This window comes from Canis lupus, chromosome 29 (assembly GCF_048164855.1).
Source record: "Canis lupus baileyi chromosome 29, mCanLup2.hap1, whole genome shotgun sequence".
In the NCBI taxonomy this organism is placed as follows: domain Eukaryota; kingdom Metazoa; phylum Chordata; class Mammalia; order Carnivora; family Canidae; genus Canis; species Canis lupus.
The window spans coordinates 17,930,405-17,950,932 of NC_132866.1; the positions used below are offsets into that span (position 1 = coordinate 17,930,405).

The 20,528-nt window shown below is 45.4% G+C and overlaps 1 protein-coding gene and 1 long non-coding RNA gene across 2 annotated transcripts in view; both read left to right on the forward strand.

The window, feature by feature from the left end:
* The first annotated feature begins 810 nt into the window (after nucleotides 1-810).
* Nucleotides 811-10,517, forward strand: LOC140620554 (uncharacterized). Its single transcript, XR_012020311.1, has 4 exons — nucleotides 811-983; nucleotides 6,554-8,491; nucleotides 9,301-9,413; nucleotides 10,230-10,517. It is a non-coding gene; the product is annotated as an uncharacterized lncRNA (long non-coding RNA).
* An 876-nt stretch (nucleotides 10,518-11,393) lies between these two features.
* Nucleotides 11,394-20,528, forward strand: part of GPAM (glycerol-3-phosphate acyltransferase, mitochondrial) — a 62,315-nt gene continuing 53,180 nt past the window's right edge. The window contains exon 1 of the mRNA XM_072805335.1: nucleotides 11,394-11,595. The gene's annotated coding sequence lies outside the window, so the exon portion shown is untranslated. The remainder of the gene's footprint in view (nucleotides 11,596-20,528) is intronic.

The following is a 20,528-nucleotide window of genomic DNA, read 5'->3' on the forward strand; positions in this document are numbered from 1 at the left end:
AATTCTCGATTACAGAACATGTAAGAATTTCTGAGGCTATTGGTTTAGACAACTTTACAGGATCCACAAACACAAAATGATGCTTGTTTTTTTTTAAATGTTAAGCAGAATAGTTAAAATGATACATTTATACTGTTTTGTTTATGGAGTATTTTCAGCTGCCCATCATTCATCATTTCACTATTGTTAGTGACAACTTTTTTTTTATTTTTTTATTTTTTTATTTTTTATTTATGATAGGCACACAGTGAGAGAGAGAGAGGCAGAGACACAGGCAGAGGGAGAAGCAGGCTCCATGCACCGGGAGCCCGACGTGGGATTCGATCCCGGGTCTCCAGGATCGCGCCCTGGGCCAAAGGCAGGCGCTAAACCGCTGCGCCACCCAGGGATCCCTGTTAGTGACAACTTATCTCAGCCCAGTGGTAAGATTACCCTTTTGAAAGAGAGGTTGTATTTCAAAAGACCTGGAAATGATTAGTCAGGAGGCTTTGATACTGTTCATATCATCTCATGATTGCAAATGGAATGTGGTTAATTAGTTGCCCTATGCTCAGTGTACCCAGACCCTTGTAATTGAGGGGCTGGTGTGGTGTTCTTGCCTGTTGGAGCAAGGAGCCTCATAGTCAGATAGACAAAGAGGGAAGAGAGCAGTATGGTTGTCCAATGAGCCTTTGAAATAAATTGATTCAGACTGTTTGTGGTTTCAAAAGCCACCAGGTACTTGTCATGCAGTTCTCCTTGGTATGTAATTGGTCGTGGTTAGAGTGGGGGCAGGGACCTTGACCTCTGCTTGTCCACTTGCAGCAGCAGGATGAGAACCAACAGCTTAATGAATGTCATCAGCTCATGTCTTCATTTACCTGGCTCAACCCATCTTCTTCAGCTATGGAGATCAGCACAATGAAGAAAAAGTCACTCGAGACCATAGTCTTGTTGGCTTCTGTCCAATGGGTGGCCAGAGGGCCAGAAGCCAAGGACTCTTGGTGAGTGCAGGAGCTTATTGAGCTTTGGCCTCATATCCAATCAGGTGAGTCAATTGAGCAAGAGAAGAACCAGGACAGCCAATGGCTGAGCTCCAGGATGGAGAGATGCCAGAGGAGAAGGTAGAGCATGAGAGAGAGAGAGAGTGTACTCCAGGTTAGTTGGAAAGAGTTGAACAGAGAAACCATTGAGCTCTTTTATTCTCCTTCATTCTCCAAACTAATTTTCCCTAAGAAGCAAAATTTCAGGTTTAATGGACTGTCCCTTACAAAAATCACATTTATGAAAACACCGTGAAGTTATTTTTCCATGAGGAGACATTAGAAAAAGGTCCACAGGAAGCAAAGGAGGGAGACACTGTGTGGGTTAGGAAAGATCATAGATGTTTACACATAAAGAAATTTGGAGGTTGTCTGGGCCACCATTTGCCTTTACTGATGTGAAGAGGCCAAGAGAAGAAGAGTGGTGTGCCCAAGGTTGCATGGGTACAGGGTATAACCTGGCTTCTTTTCACCAGGCTTGGTGATCTTTTCCTATATTCTTTTTGTGTCTCCTTTTATATTTCTAATAGAAAATGACTGTCTATTCCCCTCAACCTCTGGGTTCTGACTCCTGTGCTCTGCAAGGCCCTTCTCCATTCCTCTCCCATCATTGGCCCATGAATGACCTTCTTTTTAGGGTCAGACCACCTGGTTGCAGAAGAATGCATATGACCATACTGGGAATGTGCTGATGCTCAGCAATGTCAGCTGTCTGTCTTCTTCAGCAACCTCTAGCTTCTTGGGTAGAAAAAGCTATCAGGAAGCAACTAGAAACCCAAACTAGATGCTTTGTATGTACTAAACTAAATTGCAAACTGCTTGAAGGCTAGGACTTTCCTTAGTCTCTCCTGTAAATCCAGGGCTTAATATATAATTTGGCACATCATAGGTGTTCAATAAGAATTGTTGAAAAGAAATGAATGAGTGTCCACAGGAAAAATGGAATGATCTTCAGAGTAGTCAGAGGAGGTTCCCAGAGTAGGTGTAGCCTAAGCCAGGCTCCCAAAACATGGCTACTGGTAATTCCTTTATTTATTTATTAAATGTATTTAAAGAAGCATTTATTGGGCCAGGCATTCTTCTAAGTGGGGAAGGAATTGCCATTGTTTATGTAGAGGTTAGTTAAGGCTTCATTTATGAAGAGAGAAGTGTGTCCTGTTCTATGAGAGATCACAGTGCCGGGATCCTACTAAGAATCTTCCTGCCCCCAACCCCTTGCTCCCTAGAACATTCTTTTTATTTTATTTCCCCCCATAGACATCCTGGTAGTGAATTGGGCTGGCTGGCTGACACACCTGGGAGGGTGAAATTGTGGAATGCAAAGGTGTGGCAGTGACACCTGGGCGACTCAGTGTCCTGAAGCTTTGAACCTCAGGCCCCAACTTTCCCTGGAGTCTTTTCTCCAGGAGCCAGTGGCCTTCAGGTGGCTTATCCAATGTGGGGCTCTCCTCCAGGATTTTGAAATTGTGGGCAAATTTGTGCCTGTGTAGCAGGAACCTGGATTCTGCATTCTAGATTAGAAGCTTAAATCTGTTCTAGGGCAGCATCCACCTGTTCTGGGAGATATCCCTGGGGACTTCCCTAGGAGGCAGCTGTGAAGTTGGCAAAGTCATCCTAAGGCACATGCTCCAACCTAAGCTTATAAATATTCTGCTTGATGACACAGAGGACTATGTGCATTCTGTGGAAATGATAATATTAACTAGTGTGAGGCTGTCATTTGGATATAAATAAAGAGGTGACCCTGGAGAGTGGGAAAGTTGGGGTGACCACAGTACATGTGCCTTTCCCATGGAGAAGATCCATGGATATCATCAGATTCTAAAATGGGTGGTTGATCCCAAATGGTGGAGTTGACCTATCCAGTGTGTATAAGGGAAGTTGGCTTCTTAGGGGCAGAGATGTACATTGTCAGTCCTGTAAAGGAAAAATCAATCTCCCATGTGTCTCCACTCTCAAAACTCATGACAACACCTCTTCACTTCTGACACACTTCTGTCCCACACATCAATTTGGTGACACCAGCTAGATGTCCTACAATGTAACTCTGTTCTGATACTCCCTGGCATTATTGTCAGATCCCACTGGTGAAGGGCGCAGTTCCACAACACTACCTACTTCAGACACCAATCCCGAATTCAAATTATCACCTCTATTTCTGACTGAATGGCTATAAATTAGAGGTTCCCATGACTCCCTCATCTGGTTCAATCAATTTGCTAAAGTGGCTCACAGAATTCAGGAAAAACAGTTTACTTACTAGATTATAGATTTATTATAAAAGATACAACTCAGAAAGAGCCAAGTGAAAGAGATGTTTAGGGCAAGGTGTGCGAGAAGGGGCGAGAAACTTCCATACCTTCTCTGAGTCTACTGTTCTACCAGCACCTCGGTGAGATCACCAACCTGGAAGCTCCACCAACCCAGTCCTGTGTTTCTGTGGAAGCCTTATTACATAGGCATGATTGATTAAACCATTAGCCATTGGTGATTGAACTTGAATCTCCAGCCTCTCCTCTCCCCAACCCCCCAACACCCTGGTCTGATTGCAAGGAGGAACTAAAGTTTCAACCAACTAATGGTAGCTCTCCCAGGCAACCAGTCCACCTCCTAGGGGCTTTCCCCCCAAATACATCTGCGGTGTGGTTGAAAAGGGCTTATTAGGATTAATGAAAGACAACTTTATCTTTCATTGCCTTTTTGCTTCAGAAACTTCAAGGGTTTTAGGAACTCTGTGCCAGAAATGGGGATGAAGACCAAAACATACATTTCTTATAAATCACAGTATCACAAATCCTGTGTAGTTGTATATTTTACAGAAGGCTTTGATCTTTCTGCTGAACAAGTTGAGAGAAAATGTCAAGGTTGTCCTCCCAGAACGTAATGACAAAGCAGCTTCAAGGAGAGGCCAGTCAAAGGAGCACCTGGTGGTGCCCATGTGGGCTCTGCTTTGGACAGACCCTTGCTGAGAGGGCATCTAAGACAGCTGGCAACCCTGTTCTAGCACCTGTGTGGTTCTGCAGGGGAAAGGTGCAGACCTGTCTCATGCCTCCAGCCCAGGGCCAGAGAGCCCAGCCCATCTCCTGCCAGTGGAAAAATAGACATTTGTCTGTGCAAACTAAGATGGTGAAGCCCTACTTTCCATGAGATAGGAATAGGGCAATAGAAAATTCTGACCCAGTTGTTCCCGCTGCAGAAAATCATGATCATTTTGTATGCAATGATTTAATGTATTATTATTTAAATATTGTTTCAAATGGCTGGTTTTTAGCCCAGTACCGATACATTTTGCTTCGAAGAAGGGCAGTACACATTTTAAAACACTTTTATATATGTTGTCATGAAACACTGGCCTCAGTTCTCTCATTTAGGAGTCGTGGGGACTGAACAAGAGCTAGGGAAATGATAGACATGCCAGCTCAGCTTGATCTACAGCCCTGTGTTAAGAAGGATTCTGAGGCCACTGGTGAGTGCTATAGGAAGATGCTTCCTGATTGGTCAGCTCTGCCAGGAGTATAGGAGGAAGGGTGTTGGTACGTTAAGCCTCATAATGTTTATTATCTTTTCCAACCATGAGATTCCAGGACTCTAGGGTAAGGGTCAGCAAATTGCAGCCCTTGGACCCAATGCAGTCCACTACAAGTTTTCATTTAAATAAAATTTTGTTGAAACACAATTGCACTGCTTTTTCACACTATCTGTGGCAGCTTTTGCCTACATGGCAGCTGAGTAGCTGTGACAGACACCATAAGGCCCACAAAGCCTAAAATATTTACTATTTAGCTCTTTACAGATAGAGCTTGTCAATTTTGTTTTACGGTACTTAAGACACGTTTTAAAAAGGTGTACATCCAGGGAAGTAAGTGTTAACAATGATTAAGTAAGTCAGTTCATTTGATACAGACAACATTTATTTAACACTTCATGAAGCAGGCAGTCTCTGTTCCCAAGGGGCTGGAGAACTGCACAATGGTGTAGAAGGGTGAAGAATAAGGTATAAGGAAGGGACAAATAGAAAATGAATAAAGAACAAGAAAGTAAGTGTAGAGCCCAGAGGTAACTTCACACTTGGGGATTGGCTGAGTGGATATACTACATTTCTGGCTGAGCAGAGCATTTACAGGGAAATGAACTTTATTGAAGATTTGGTTTCCTGCTGTGGCACCTGGGAACATCTCCAACTGGGGCCTAGAAATGTCTTTCAACCTTAGGAAGACCTTAGTAGCTTTATCAAGCAAGTGAGGCACCCCGAAGGAGAGGACCTTGCTCAATATCATAATGCCATGTACAACTACCTAGGTGTCCCATGGGGCACTGATTCATTCCACTGCAACTCGTGGGCTTCACAGAAGAGAACATCTTCATTCAGGGCAGAATTTATTTAATTGGTTCTAGGGTAAGAATTTCACACCATGTTTTCAAATGTAACCTGGGAAGCCAATGATTTTTTGTTTCTTGTTTATGCAAGAAAGGGAGCATGGAAGTCCCTGCCTATTGGTGGAGTTCAGGCACTTTGGTTGTTCAACAGTTTGGGTTCTCCAAGAAGCAGGTACTGAAACAGGAGTAGGCAGGCAAGAGATTTATTGAGGGAAATGCTTTTGAAGGATACAGAGGGAGAGGGCAGAAACAGGTAGACCTTGGACCATAATGCTGGTCTGAGCCCTGTGAAGGGAGAGAAAGGGAGGAAAGAAGAGCCTCAGACCCCATGGCAGCTCCAAGAATGTCTTATCTGGGCTGATGGAGCAACGTTGCATGGGCAGAAAAAGATTGGCTCAGACCCCTATCATGCCCAGCCATTGATCAACAGGAACCTATGGAAATGTGGCCTTGGCTGAAATGTGTAGTGGATTTTTAGGGGCAGCATCTAGAGGATGTTTGCCAACTATGCTCCTGTAGCAGGTTCTCTTGAAGAGGACGCTGGGGAGTACATCTCTATGATGCTACAGCATGCATTGTTTGCCTGCACACCCTTGCCAGGGTCTGTGCCAGGCCTGGAAGCTATGAGGATCTAAGGAACATTGTTCCCATCACCAGGGAGCTCATGATCTAACCAGGAAGATCAATTTGCACACCTGGACAAGGGAATGTGCATCAAATCATGGCACAGGCAATAATAAAAGGAGAATGACAGCAGCCTGAGATTGGCAGGAACAATGTGTGGTAGTGGTTCAAAGAGGCATCCTTGGAGGAGAGCTTGGAATGTTCTCATTAGGCATTACGACGGGCATGTGTGCTGGGTGTTCTGCATCATTTTCAGCCTTGCCCACGCCCACGGGTTGCCTCCACCTATTCAGCATTCACTGAGTATCTAACCAAGTACTAGGCTCCATGCCAGCTACTGTGATTATGTGGGTCCCTGGTCACAAACAAGCTCATGATATAGAGGGGCCTCACAGACACGGATGAGTCATTCAAAAAAAAAAAATCTACGGAAATATGTGTGGGTTTGTGTGGGATTCCTAATGACTGGAATCCAGCTACTATTCACAGTGAGACACAAACAATGGGCAATTTCTGGTTTCTGTTCCTAGGGCTTCCAGGGTGGTGCCCGGAGATCTGTGTGGTTATGATGTACCTGGAGACTTCCGATAAAAGAGTCCTCTGACCACACTTTAATGACTCTAGGGAGGCAAGAGAGAGAAACCCACAAGCCACTTGGAGGTTTGGCTGTTACAGTCTATTTAGAAACTTTGGTAACTGTAAAAAAGTATTAGCAAGTAAATATATGTGAATATGTATTTTGTTTACGTTATGGGGCAAAAACTGGCAGCCATAGGCTGAATTATCTTGAAAATCTGTGGAGATCTTTTTGGCCTGAACAGTTGCCAAATTCTAAAAAAAATTGGAGGTTTCCATAAAAGTCATCTTTCCTGTCTCTCATGAAGATAAAGAGCCCTGACAACACAGCCTACATTTTCCATGCAATGTTTGGCTGGAGATGGTAGATGCCCTTAGATGAGTTATGTACGCCCCATTTGACGTCAGCCCCCGCTACTCCCTATTAATTACACCTAACCCATTTTTCTCATTTATATTACCTGCCTGGTGCTAAGATGCTTTTGGATTTGTGATACATTGGACAGACTCCCCAATTCAATTGGCAAGTGTGTTTGTCTCTGTGTGGTTCTGCCCTTAAGTAGTGCAGACTGAGCCCAAATGGAAAAGGGTTTTTATCTGGCCACGACACAGCCATCAATGGTATGGATCACTGGGCACCTCCATTAACAGAAGTTTGCACAGATCTTCTCTGGGTTGAAAGACTCATCCCAGGACCAGGTACTCAGAAAATGCCTGCAGTAGGAAGATTTACCTGGTCACAGGAGCCAATTTCTCTACTTAAGACTATCATCAACCAACTATTTAAGGACAAACTTTGACATAGCCTTAAGGAAATTAAAGCTAAAGCTACTATTCTCTGAAGGCAACAGAACTCATAGAGTCAAAAGCAAGGAAACACACACGCAGATATGTACATAGATATTCTCACAGATATGTATGATATGGATCTAGATGCACATATGTATTAACATACACATGATTTGGGGAATGCCGGAGAAATCACTGAACGGAGAATGGGAATAAGCGGTAGTTTGTGAGAAACAGAAAGGAAATGAATCTAAAAACTCTCTGTGTTTTAAAGGTTTATTTATTTATTTAAGAGAGAGAGCGCGCACATGTGCACACGTGCGAGTGCGTGAATGGGCAGAGAGGCAGAGGGAGAGAATCTTCAAGCAGACTCCCCAGTGGTCATGGAGCCTAACTTGGGCTCAATCTCACAACCCATGAGATCACAACCTGAGCCGACACTGAGAGTCAGACACCTAACTGATTGAGCCGCCCAGGTGCCCCTAAGAATAGGAATAAGAGAATAAGAATTCTCTTATGAGTGCTAACATGAAATCACAGGAAGATAGGTTTTGGAGTCAGATGGCCTCAGGTTTAAGTCCCAACTGCACCACATGCTAACTGTGTGACCTCAAGCATTTTAGTTAACTTCTCTGAGCTCTACTATTTCATTCTCTGAAATGGGTGTACATATTCCTACCCTTTGGGTTTTCATGGGCCTGGCCTATGGTAGGTGCCAAAAGATATTGTTTCTTTTCACCAACTTGAACCTACTGCCTTGTTTTGCACCCCGATGCCCAATACTCTCTGGGACTCTGAAGTGGGAGCAGATCTAAAGATACCCTTTCCTTTTCCATAAGTGGATCTTGTAGCTAGCTCAGAGATATGAGGGACCTGGTACTAGCTTGGGACTGCTTCGTATTCTTAGAGCATTTTCTAATCAACTTTTTCTGGTTTTCCTGGTGCATACTGTATTCTGCGAGTAATGGGCCCAAGAAAACCCATGCAGGTGGCATGATCTGGATGCAATGGGTCAAGATCCAGGAGCCCATGAGATACCTGGCTGGTTCCAGACTTCTGGTACTTTCATACCCCTCTGCCCACTCCATGATTCCTACTCTCAGGTAAGGAGCACTTTGCACCGGAATCTCCACTTCAGAGGTGAGCTGTGGCCATGCCCATCACTTGTGCTCTCCTGGCCCACGAGACCGCCCTTCCCCCATGGGGAGTTTTGCCCTCCTGCTCCCAGGAGGATCCCTCATGGGTGGTGCTCACCAGGTCTGTGCTCTTTGGTTGGGGCTGGACCGGTGATAAGAAGCTGGGTGGGCTCTGTACTCTAATACCACACTTGCTATCCCTGGTTAATGTTTTTCTCACATCATTCCACCTGGAGCATCTGTTTGTATTGTTTATCAAACCTTAGGGTTTGGATGAAACATTGTTGGCCATGGGACAAGCTGGGAACATGGCCAGCCTTTGAACAGGACTCTCCCCACATTCTGTTACCCTTGGCTCTTCTCTTTATAGCCATCTTTCACTGCATCTTCAGACTTTCATGTTCCCTAATTCCCTGTGATGCCCAGTACCTTCCTCACCTTGGTCTTCCCTCACCTGCTGTGCCTCCTATGGGTTACCCTTCCTCCCACCTGAACATCCGAGACCTCAACTGCTCTCAGTTAAATGTTAGCAATAGAGCAAGCTGATCTAGCCCGTGTTTGGGAATCACATAACTGCCTTTCAATTGTTAATGTGTGGTTTACTAGGTTTGTGTCCTTAGAAAAAGTATGTAATCTTTCTGGGCTGAATGTACACATTTTTAAAATGTGAATGCTAACCTCTATTTGTCGGTCTAACTGCCATTTTCTCCATAAATAATAGTGAAGTTCTTTTATTTCTTTCTTCTTCTTTCTCGTTGAACTACACATCCTGGAAGCCAAGGCTGAGTCTGCAAGAGAAGATTAAAGATCTGTTTTGTGTGTGACGAGCTGAAGTAGAAAAAATCATAGGACTTAATTCTGGCTTCAATTTTCAGATGGGTGATTTTTGGCAAGTTACTGAAACTTTCTAATTTTTTTTATGGTGTCATCTTTAAAATGATAATAAAAATAATATCTCCCTCATGCCTATGATTGTGGGGACCCTTACACGAGAGGGAATGTGTGATGGTGCTTCTACATGGTAAAAATCTATGCAAACATCAGACTCAGTTGCTGCTATGATATTCTAACTTCTGCCGGGAGAGAAGCCCTTTGAAGGCTAGCTCTCGCACCTGCTTTGCTGCCTTCTTGCTTTTCTGCTATGGGGTTGTGAATTTGTGGATAAAGGGGAGTGGAGACTTGTACATGAATGTCCATGACAGCATTATTCAAAACAACAAAAATGTGGAAACCATCCAAATGAACACCAAGCAGTGAATGGATAAACAAATTGCAGTATATTTTCACAATGGAATATTATTAGCAATAAAAAGGAATGGAGTGAACCTTGAAAACATTATGCTAAATGAAAGAGGTCAGTCGCAAAGGCCACATAGTATATGATTCCATTTAAATGAAATGTCCAGAATAGGCAAATCCACAGGAGACACCACGTGGATGAGTGGTTCCCTAGAATGGGTAGAGGTGGGGGTGGGGGGTGGAGCAAACAGGAAGAGGTTTCTTTCCTGGGTGCTGAAAAGTTCTAAAATTGACTCTGCTGATGGCCACACAACTGTGTGAAGATGCTAGAAATTGTTGAATTATATCATTTAAATGGGTGAGTTGTACGGTATGTAAATTATATCTTAAGGAGGCTACTTTATATATAAGTATATATATTTTTCAAGTGGGGATACAATCTTGCTTTTCTTCTTTTTCCCCCTAGTTGGAGCCCTACAGGGAACCCACTGACTTGAGTCCACTTCTCGTCCATCGTTACTGGTTTTCCGCTGCTCCCTTTGGACAGGCCCAAACCGTCTGTGACAAGTTGCCTTCACTGGCCCCTTCCTTTGGCCTGACTGCACAAAGGACTCTAATGAACTTCTGCCTCCTGTGCTGTAACCGTTTCATGAGGGCAGGGGACTCACCTTGGTGCTCCTTCCCAAGCCCACTCCGCCATCCCCACCCCAGGGATTACCTCAGTCCCTGATACAGTAGAAGCAAAATAAATCTGTTGAACAAATGGTTGATGGAGAGGTTGGAGTGGGGATAAGGGGAAATGACTGCTACTGGGAAGGGGTTTCTTTCTGATGTCACTTGAAATGTCCTAAAATTGATTCTGCTGATGGCTGTTATTCGCCTAACAAAGGGGTTCTGAGATTCCTTCATAGAAGAGTTCTACTGTATCAATACCATTATCCATTCTCAGGCCTGTTTAGCTGCCAACGCCCACCCTCCTCATGATGCTCCTGTGGCATCATCTCACTGACAGTGTGAGGGGGAGAGTGATTGGGAAGGATGAGGGATATAGAGAAGTTAAAGTCACTGCCAAGGAAGGACCCAAGGAAAGGCATGTAAAGCATCTCCAACATGTGAGAACAAGTCACTAGGGTCTCCATGACTTCTTCAGGGTCGCAGTCAATAAGTTGTTCATCTGGTGCCAAATACACTCACCCCTACTCCCCTACCCTCTCACGACCCAGCGCTGCTCAGCCCCACTCAGGCTTGGTTTCTCAGGAGCAGTGAGAGCTCTCTTGGCATCATGGAAGCATCCAGACTGGGAGCTGAGTGCCCCCACGTGATTTCTCAGGATACTTAGCTGCAGCCCCTGGGTCGGGCTCCTCTACTGAGAATGAGGCTCCTGAGCTCAAAGCTTCACTCCTAAGTCAGAAAATCCCCACCAGGCAAAGCCAAGAAGACACCACTTGCAGCATCATTAAATTATAACGAGGCCTGAAACTCACTCCAGAAGCCTGGGTCTGTTTGTCCTTGCGGTCGGAAGGAAGCAGGTGATTGGCTGGCCGAGCTCGGCCTAGCAGGCCTTATCTCTGGCTGGTTATTATTTGATTAAAGAGGCTTCCTCCTCCTGTGGTGTTTCAAAACTGTGCTGGGAGAGGTTTGCTGCTGCCTGGGGAGTTTTTCTGAGGTTACTCCCGAGCACCCAAAGTCCTTCGGTCTGCAGCCATACAGACACCCAGAGAAGCTACAGACAGGCAGAGGCTATTTTCTGATGAGTCTTCATCAGCTTTGCTAATCAGCTGGTTGAAAATAATCCCTCAAACACTACAGAGTCAAGGATACAGGTATTACAGGTAACTTTTTTTTTTTTGCGGGGGGAGGTCTAATTTCCTAGAATGTCATGATATTTGAAATGGGGGGTAGGGTGGAGCTTTGGGCCCCAGAGTGGAAAACAGGAGAGGCAGAGAAAGTGGAAAAAGAAAGTGCAAGAAAAAAAGACTCAGAATCTTGGAATTCTACAGAAAGGCAAAGCCAAGATGTGAGTTATTTGCAGCTGGAAAGAGGTGTGAGCATGATTGCATCACTGGCATTTGAGTGTTTTGTTCCCTATGAAGTCCTTCCTGGAGGTCTGTCCCCTCCATTGGCATGTCTGTCATCGTCTCCCACTGAACCCCAAAGTTCTGATAGGATTTGGGGCACCATATGAGGAATTCAGTTGCCTTAGCTTGAAACTTATCCGATCTGATCTGCAAATAGGACACGGCCTTTGAAGGTCCTGCTGGGTGACCCCAATCCTTGTGCTGTTGACCACAGAGAAAAGAGTGGGGCCGAGCACTGCATTTATGAGAATTTGTCTCCACTTTGTCAGAGATCTCTGTGTGAAGTACACTGTTCTCATCCCCACCAAGCTCCCAGCTCAGCAGTGTTTTCTGCACTTGGGCTGGTTGGATGGAGGACAAGTCAGAGAACTTCCTCGCTACAGATGCAAACTGAGCTCCATGTGGTGGCGGCAGGGATTGAACCACTTGGAATGAGGACAGAACTGTCCTCTCTAATTGTGAGGTTTGGCTGGACATAGTCAAGAGGGGAGGATATGATGCAAAATAAGAAAAACATCATTTTATTTTAGCATTAAGTGGAAAAAGAGGCTTTTAGAGTAAGTTGGTATTAAAACTGGGTTTTCCCTCTGCGTTTTTCTAATTTTTTTTTATTTTTTTTATTTTTTTTTTCTAATTTTTTTTTAAAAAAGATTTTATTTTATTTCAGAAAGAGCAGAATGTGAGAGAGCACGAGCAGGAGAGGGGGATGGTGCAGAGGGAGAGGGAGAAGCAGAATCCCTGCTGAGCAGGGAGCCTGATGCCAAACTCGATCCCAGGACCCTGAGATCATGACCTGAGCTGAAGGGAGACGGGTCACCGACTAAACCACCCAGGCGCCCCTTCCTGTGCATTTTAGATTACTGTGTTTCCTCTCTCTAGTCACAGCAGTTGTTTTAACTTCCAAATGTTTCCATCCAGGCTGTTCTAATTTTGAACTCTTTGTACCCGGGTTGTGCTTTGTTGGTCTCGGTGGGATGTAATCGTCACCTTGTCCTGCAAAGCTTCTCCACAGGGTGGTGGGAGGACCCTTCTTCTTGTTGGTGACTCTGTGGCCCCCGGGGAATTATCTCTGCTGGGGACACATTGGATTTCCTGAGACTCTTCAGAGCAATGGTCTGAGTTGCTGATCACAGTAAATCCTGCTTCCCCCTCATAATTTTAAGGGAAATAACAAGAGGGAAGAAAAGCCCAGGGCAGCAGATTGTACCCCCGGGGCCAGATTCTTTCCTGCTCTCTTGGGAGAACTTCTTCCATTTACCATAGTCTGGGTCCTGCTCACCTCTCCGTCCTTCTCCCTCACCGTTCTCCATCCCTGTCCCACCACACAGACGCTCGTTCTTCACACCCACCCCTGCTCCCTGCTCTGGCCAAGTCAACATATTAGTTGCATCTTTGAGTAAAGCCTCTTGCTCTGGAGCGGGGTTAGGGCCCCTTGCACCTCATTGGATCCTAATTGTATTGCCTTAAGATGTCTTGTGTCCTTATCCATTGGCTCCCCTACACTTGGAGCTCTGTGGAGCAATGGGTCTTGCTTCCAGCTGGGCCCCCAAGGCCTAGTGGCATGTGACATCCAGTAAACTCTTACTGGTAATAGCAGGTAACACCGATGGAGTGTTTTCTCCCTGTCTGGCCCTGTTCCAACTGCTTTACACTTATTAACTCAATCCTCACAACAAGTCTGTGAGGTGAGTGTCAGCCCATTTAACGGACAAGGGGGCTATATCAAGAAACAAGTTCAGCTAGGAAATGGTGGACTTCAGAGCCCATGTTTCCCCTCCTGTGCTGCCCGCCAATCTGGTGCTGAGTGAGTCCATGAAAACCCAATGAGTGATATCAGGGTAATGAGCAGAACACTAGGCAACTCTCCCATCTGCTCTGTTGACCTGTTTGCCCAGCTGAGCGGATTGCACATGAACCACAGCGCAGGTTGTGAGCAAGGCTTTGAGGACATGGTAGCTAAGTGGGCACAGCCCCTGACCTGAGTGGGTTCTAATTTTAAGTTTTGTCCTCTCTGTCAGGATCTGCTTTCCCTCTCAGCCTCTTGCCTACCTTTGTAGCCAGGTTTAACCACTTATGAGCTCCAAATCGACAATTTGGTCCAGCCTTGAAGGAAGAACTTAAGGAAACGATCATTCGCTGGATGCTCAGATTTGATTGAGATGCTCAGGGGCTGTACTAAGGGCTCTCTCTGCCCGATCTCATTCATCCTGCTTCTGGGGGAGAGGGGGAGTGGTTAGCATCATCCTGTATCTTAGAGGAACCAACTAAGGCTAAGAGAATTAACTAGCCCAAGCTGGTAAGTGTGAAAGTCAAGACTCAATTTCTGATGTATCTAGCCTCAAAGCCAGAACCCTCCCCACATACCAGGGGGTTTCACAAACACTTAGCTTTGGGCTCACTGCCGTCTGTTGATGAGTCCCCCCTGAAATTCCTGTTGGGCAGATATTCCTGTTCCACTGTCTAACTTCCCAGTTGCTGAGTGGGGATCTCCTCACTGCTGTGTGTGGTCCTCCCCATCATCTTCCCTGCCTAGACCACAATCTAGCATGGGGCTTGACAAGGCCAGGGACTGGTTTGGGGGCATCTGGTTCTAGAGCCTCATAGCCAAAAAAGCCTAAGCCAAGGCCCCCTGGCCTAAGGGAATCTACAAAGTCTGAAAACCTGTGTTAGAAGAGTCGTAAGCCATTGAAGGGCCGGGGGGGGGCAGGATCATTCAGATCCACTGCCGAATTTTGCTTTTTTCCCCACTTGTTATTTACATTGTTTAAGCTCTAGTTTCCATCATCTGGAAATGGGTATAATACATCTCTCGTGGGGTTACTTTGCAAATAGAGCTTCTGTTCTCACTGAGTGTGCATGTGTGCCTGCCATGTGTGAGACCCTGGGATACAGTGGAGAATCAGGCAGAGGAAACTCCCTTCCCTTTAGAAGTTACAGTCAAATTGGAGGCAATAGGGACTTTTTAAAAAGTCACACAAATAACTAGGCCATTCTTGTTAGTGGTGAGAAAAAAGAACAAAAGACCTAATTTGGATGGAGGTGGAGAGCTAGACAGGAAAGACTTCTCTGATGAATCAATTGTATAGAAGCACCTAACATGTCCCCTGAACCAGAATGCAGTAGGTACTCAGTATGTGTAACCCTGGCCAACCACCTGCAGCTCTCTGGGACTCAGAGGCTGTGAGTATAAAGTGTAGCATATGGACTGGATGATTCCCTTTTTTTTTTTTTTAAAGATTTTATTTATTTATTCATGAGAGACAGAGAGAGAGACAGAGACAGAGACAGAGACAGAGACACAGGGAGAGGGAGAAGCAGGCTCCATGCAGGGAGCCCGATGTGGGATCCCGGGTCTCCAAGATCACGCCCTGGGCCAAAGGCAAGCGCTCAACCGCTCAGCCACCCAGGGATCCCCTGGACTGGATGATTCCTAAGGCTGAGTTTCCAATCTCTGGTATTTAAAATTCCCTTGATCCACAGCAAGATAGAGTCAGAGTAAAGGAGAATCCCCTACTTCCTGTCCAGTGCTCTTCTACCCAGTTGTCTCCATGGATGGAGAAAGTCTGAAATCCAAAATCAAGGAAGCCAGGAGGAAGACTTGGGTGATTCTGTCTCCTGGAAGCCTCTTTCTCTAGCACCTCCTTCCATTCCCCAGCTGGAGGCCAGCATCCTCACTCCCCATCCTCGATCCTCCTAGACGGAAATCTCTAAGCCCCTTCCTAGGGACAGAAACAAGTTCTCCATGTCCTTGTCCTCCAGATTCCTACATGTCCAGCTTGAATGATTCACTGGCCTGAGGCAATCCTCTCTGGTGAAATTCCAAGCACAGAGCTGCAAGTTGAGGATTTGGGGATGTGCGCATCATCTTCCTTGACTGCCCATGAGTGCTCCCAAGACTACCCCCTCCCCCACCCACTCAGTCCCCCCACCCCACCCTGCCCCGGGAGCACCATGTTCCTTTTGCACTGCACACAGTGTCTTTTGTGAGCTCTCTGGCCAGGGATTTAGTGACAGCCCTTGTGAAGAGCTGGTTAGCATTTTTTCCAGACAAAGCCAGAAGCTCTGAGAGGTGATGGAAAGGCTAAGCTTGCCAAGCGAGATGAAAGGAAATGATTAGTTTCAGGCTCCTGAAAGAATGGTCTTCAATCCTCTCCCACCTTCCCCATGGGGGATCCTGTCCCCTCGACCTCCAGGGGCATATCAACTCTCTACCTCCTCTTCCTTACCTGGGGCCTCACTCTTGCCTTCAGCTGCCCGTTAGCCAATCCCTACCTACTGCTTGCTGGCCAGGATGCATAGTAAAGACCTCCCAGGGACATCAGAGTTTTAGCCAGTGATGCCTAAGGGAGCAATGATGGCAGAGAGACAGGCTATAGGATTGAAACTTCACACAACTGTCTTCACATGAAATCAGGGTTTGAAAACCTTTATTTGGTAGGGGAGTCAAAGAGGACTGGATGGATATTGAGAAAGGCACAAAAATGCTGTGCAATAATACATCATGCCAAGAGCATTTCCAAAGAGACTTTGAATAGCAAGTTGAACCCTGAGGCAAATGCTCCCCAAAGGGTCATAAAAGGAAAGTGGCAGGATATTTGCAATGGAAAGCATACCCTCACCATTCAGTTCCCAGAACTTGAAGTCTTGCTAATCTTACAAGGTGAAGCTGGGTTCTCCAGTCATGAACAGAATTTCAGCTGTGTAATGGGGCTCTAAGTTAGCAGGCCGAGCCAGTGCTAATGAAGATGCTCCATCATTCCTGAGCTCTCAAGCAACAGGGGGCCAGGAGCCCTCTCCCCACCCCATCCTCTCCTAGCCTCATGCACTTGCTTAGTGAGCTTTACATTTGGCCTCCAACCTGCCCTACGGGTTTGGCAGGAAGTCTAGCTGAGGTTGGCTCTGTGCATTGAGAGCCTTGACCTCTTGCCAGAAATCAAGTTGGCTAAAAAAATCTACCCAAAACGAGTTTTAAGAGAAAGCAACATCCATTTCCCCATGAGCTGGACTTTCTCTGCAGGGAGGAGTGGTTGCTGTGGAACTTACCTTGGGGCTGCTCGCTAACAATGTGGATGATGTTTGCTTTGTGTGGATTCCAAATTAAGAGTGCCTATGAGGAGCAAGGGCCTGGGAAAATGCAAAATCTTGGGACTGAAAGCTCTTCTTCAACTCGGCAATGGGAAAACCAAGGGCATCAAGCAGCAGGCAGGAGGCTGGCGGCTCCACACCCCAGCCCTGCTTCTGCCCAGGCAGCTCAGGGACACGGGAGAGTTGCTGAGCCTTCACTCAGCGGTCCCCTGGCAACTCCCTGGGGCAGTAGCAGTCTTAACCCCCATCGCACTCCCCTTGGGGCTCATTTTAATTATCTTGTGGGATGATGCTCAGGGTGAGCCTGTTGGGTAGGATGGAGGTGAGGCTCCCTATCCACTGCACTAGCCAGAAACAGCATGCATGATTCAGATCATAGAAAATGTGCCCTCTAATCGCCAATTGTGAGGTCGTATAGGTTCATGAAGCAGGACTGTGTGTTCCTGGTGCTTCGCCATTGGTCTTTCGAATGCCCTCTCCCTACACTGCCACCTCTGCCCCCCAACTAATTAGTTCTGTGACTCAGGCAACAAGGCACAGCCACTGCTCTTAAGGAACTCAAGCAGAGTGGAAAAGGTGGGTAATTAGACAAGCAGTTTAGGGTAGCATTACCACGTGTAGAGAGCCACCATAAAGCAGAGTGGCTTATTCTCAGGGCAACTTTTATCCTTCCACCTCTACTCCTCCCTCCTCTCCGTCCTTGCCCTGGAATGCCCCCTCTGTTCAAGCTGGGTCTCAAATGTAATTTTTCTCCCAGCAACTCCAGCGGCTACTACCAGTACCCACATTCCAGACTGCAGATGAGTGCTGGTCTATGATGTTTTTCTAATCCATGGGCATTTAAGAGCTAAGGAGAAAGTAGCCAACCTTTAGTACTATGTATTTAGCTGGAGGAACTTCCCTTCCTTCTGAGAGTCTATCCCTCCTGTTTGTTGGGATGTCAAAGCATTCTTTCTTTTATGAGATGATGGCATTTGTAGATTATCAATTTGTGTTGTGTTTAATTTTAATGTTATGACCAAGAAGAATAAAAAAGTCCACATCCATTGTTTAGTGATAGCTAAACACCCATGATACTCAAGGTCTGGGAAGCACTGCCTAACAAACTGCTTGTCACCAAGGTTAAAACCTACATCCAAACCCAAGTGGGAACCCCTGGGGTATCTTTCTTAATGTCTGTTTCTCAGTCTGTAGCAGACTGGTGGAGCTGATGTATTCAAATTCTACCCACCTCCCAAAGACACTTAGCTGGCCGTGGAGGCCAAATCCTTAAATAGACACTGCTGTTTTCTTGGCATCTCAAGCTGCTGTATGTTTAATACCTTGAGTATCCAATTTCTGGGCCAAACTCATGAAAATCTAAAGGGGAATTATCTGTCTCAGAAAGTAGTTGCAATGGAAATAAAAGCGATTCGTACTCAGCGTTATCAGGATGTTTAATTTTTCATTGAAATTGCAAGATAAAAGTTGATCTTCAGAGTTGTGTTAACCCAGATCTCCATCTCCCACTGAGATGCAGCTTAGAAACTGCTGGAAAAGATGCCCGTACCTTGGCCGGGAATAGCCTTTTAGGGGGTTTCCATCCATCTGCTGAGGTTAGGAAATCTTGGGGTCAAAGGATCTCATCTAGTTAAATTAAATCCCATACTGCATTTGGTTATCCCACCTTTTAGATATGGTAGAGGGCATCAGAAGTCCCCAAGAAGCTTGACGGATAGAAGAAAATGCCCATCAGTCAAGCCAAATCTCAATACTATATGTGGTAAAGTCCAAGTTCTTGGGCTCTAGTTGAATGTTTCTGTGTTGAAGGTTATTTAAGGGGCACCTGGGTGGCACAGCCAGTTGGACAACGACTCTTGGTTTTGGCTCAGCTCATAATCTCAGGGTTGTGAGATTGAGCCCCATGTTGGGCTCTGCACTGAACACCGAGTCTCCTTGAGATTCTCTCTCCCTCTTCCTCTACCCCTTCTGCTTGTGCTCTCTCTCTCTCTAAAATAAATAAATAAATCTTTTAAAATGGGTTATTTAAAATAAATGATTCATGCTAGGTTTAGATAATTTAGCTGTAAGGAAGATTTTCCTTTACCATTCCGCAATGTTGGTTTTGGTCTGTGATGGCCAATACAAAAGGAGACTCTCATGCTTGGACTGAGTGCTTCTTGAGGTCAAGGATGTACCTTGTGCATGATATTGGTGAACACACTTTTCTTCCTATCTCTCTTCTAGGACCTAACCCATCTCTTGGCATGTAAGATGCCAAAAAATTGTTGCTGGTGATAACAATAATGCAAATAACTAGTATCTTTTGGAGAGAATCAGTTTCTGGCAATTTCTACCTTGACCTGATACCACCACTTAATCATTCATATTTTAACTTGCCTATTTAATTATTAGAAGAAAATTATTTTTTAAAGATTTTATTTATTCATGAGAGACCAGAGAAAGAGAGAGGCTGAGACACAGGCAGAGGGAGAAGCGGGCTCCATGCATGGAGCCCGACGTGGTACTCGATCCTGGGTCTCCAGGATCACACCCCGGGCTGAAGGTGGCACTAAACCACTGAGCCACCGGGGCTGCCCCTAGAAGAAAATTCTTTCCTTGACTTGATAATTATGTTTTGGTTTGCAACACTAAGAAAAAGAAAAAGTGGGGGTGTGCAACTGGTAGGCAACAAAGGCTTCTACTGAGCACTCTGTGTTCCAAGCGTTGGTCCCTAGTTTTCTGGAATCTGCCCTGGCTGCTTATTCAGGCAGGGTATGATCCAGACTGGGGGGCAATAGGCTTGGTCCACTTGAACTTACATAATTGTATTTGGTTTGCCTGGGCTATTTGGCCAGCACATTCTTTTCCACTGAACTCATCCCTCTTGTAGCAGGCAGCCTCTGGCTGGTCAGCAGCTTGAGGTCTGGCAAGAACAATGTAGAAAGCTTAAGCATGTTTCTCATCACAGATTTGCCATCAATCAATTATATGGCCCTGGGCAAGTCATCTATCTGTCACGGTCATGGTTTCTTCATCTGTAAAACATGTTGGAATAGATCAGGATTTCCCACCTTGGCACTATTGACATTATGGGCCAGATAATTCTTTTGTTGTGGGGCTGGCTGTCCTGTGCATTGTAGGATGCTTAGCAGCAAACTGGCTTCTACCCACTGGGTGCCAGTAGTATTCTTCTTCTATTTTGTAACAACTGAAAGTATCTGAAGACATTTCCAAATGTCTCCCTGGGGGCAAAATCATCCCCAGTTGAGAACTATTAGATCAGATTATACTTATCTCAGTTTGAGAAACCACACTGAGTTGTTAATCCATCCTGTTTTATTGAACACCTACTATATACTAGGCACTATATTAAGTTTTGTAGCCTAAATATTTTTTACAGACACTCCATAAAGTAAGTGCTACTACTTCATGAAAATCTGAGTAAGAACTAGAATGGTGTCTATGCAGGCATGGAGATAGAATAAAAAAAAGAGAGAATCTCTCTTTGTATTCTTACTAACCTCATCTATAAAACATCAACCTTGTATACTGTTGTCAAGACCTAATGCTTACTGTATATAAAAGGCCTTAGATCATAATAGACATTCAATAATTAAGCT